Raw genomic sequence first — 1,718 nt, 5'->3', positions numbered from 1 at the left:
TGCAATCAAATAGATTGTCCCAAGGGCGCCATATTCTAGGAGCCCAAGTTATGCTATTGAAAATTCGTTCCTCTAGCAGTTCCGGTTTGAGCATTCCGTTCCCTTTTTCAAACTCCACTTCTTTTCATATAGCAATCCCTGATCAAAGAGAGAACAATATCCATTTCAAAACATTTCTAACAGATTCCTTAGTTCGGACCGACGAAGTAATGTCACTCGACTATTATCAACCTGACTGCAATCTTTTTCTGTCGGTAAGGATTGCACCAGAGCACCTTCTACTTCTAATAGGCCATGAACTATAGATAGAGAAGAATCATTCTGAGCGAGTACATAAGAAGCGATCCACTTTTTTTCATCGGTTCCAGGGGAAGACCAAAGATCTTGCGCGGCAGGTCCGCCAGAAAAACTCAAAAGAGAAAGAAGTCTCGTTAATCTCTTCATGCTCGTTCCAAGTTCGAAGTACCTTTTGGCCAAAGAAAAACCCGCTTCCTGACACGATTGCCTCTTTATCTTTATATAGATAGATTCTATGGGGTTATTACTTAGTAAGTCTATTTTGTACAAGAGCCCCTCCTATCTGATAGAAAAGGGTCCCATGATCCCGAGCCGATCTTACCTTGGCTCGCAAACCCCAAGTTTGTCTATGAAGAGCTAATCTAATTGTATTTTTTTCTAGAATGGATTTCTTATGTGGAATACTAATGGATAGGGCTTCGTTGCTAAGTGCTACAAGATCTAGTGCACTGGAACTCGTGGTTATGGACCCGAATCCTTTAGTATGGAACATTGTCTTTTCCAAGTAAAAACCCCTAGTATATGAAAGAATGAAAAGGTGCTTTCGTTCTTGTGGAATAAGAAGCCCTCGTACCTTAATGAAAGGAAAATCGTAATTTTTCGTTAGGTATTTGACCAAATAGGATCGTCCAGTTCCTACAGAACCTATCACTAAAATACCCGATAGGGCTAAGCGGAACGAAAAGGGTTTTCCATGAGATGGTAAATGAAAACGATTAGTCCCACACGAGGTTTGGGAATAAGTGATTGTCTGATAATGAGCAAGGAATATACGTCTTTCTGCTAAAGAGGATCTATTAAACTCATAATTCATTAGATCCTTGTTATCAATGCCAACTAGGTATCATAAGTAAATGGATCCCGGTTGTTCAATCCTTTGATAACCAAGGTCATTCTTTGCTAAAGAGAAATGATCACTATGAGTCAGACTCAATAGAATTGGATCCATTCCAAATAGCGAGAATTAGGATTCTTGATCCCTCTCAATCTCTCTTTCAATTCGAGGATCCAGAGAGGTGTTTTCATAGTCATCTCCGAATATTTGCCATCTCGGAATATTTTCGATTTCATTTTTCTATGATATGTCTTTCTATATGAAAATTGGTTATTTACGATGTACGATGATCCCTGTTAAGCATCCATGGCTGAATGGTTAAAGCGCCCAACTCATAATTGGTAAATTTGCGGGTTCAATTCCTGCTGGATGCACACGAACGGGAACATTCCATAAGTCTATTGGAACTGGCTCTCTATCCATGGAATCTCATCCATCATCCATACATAACGAATTGGTATGGTATATTCATACCATAACATAAGAACAATAAGAACTCGAATTCTTATCGATACTGGAACTCAGAGCATAGGAGGGAAAGTCGATTTATGGATGGAATCAAATACGCAGTATTTACAGAAAAAAG

The sequence above is a fragment of the Aegilops tauschii genome, unplaced genomic scaffold, assembly GCF_002575655.3.
Source record: "Aegilops tauschii subsp. strangulata cultivar AL8/78 unplaced genomic scaffold, Aet v6.0 ptg001158l_obj, whole genome shotgun sequence".
Taxonomy (NCBI): domain Eukaryota; kingdom Viridiplantae; phylum Streptophyta; class Magnoliopsida; order Poales; family Poaceae; genus Aegilops; species Aegilops tauschii.
The sequence above is the reverse complement of the archived record's forward strand: the minus strand, read 5'-3'. Positions refer to the sequence as shown.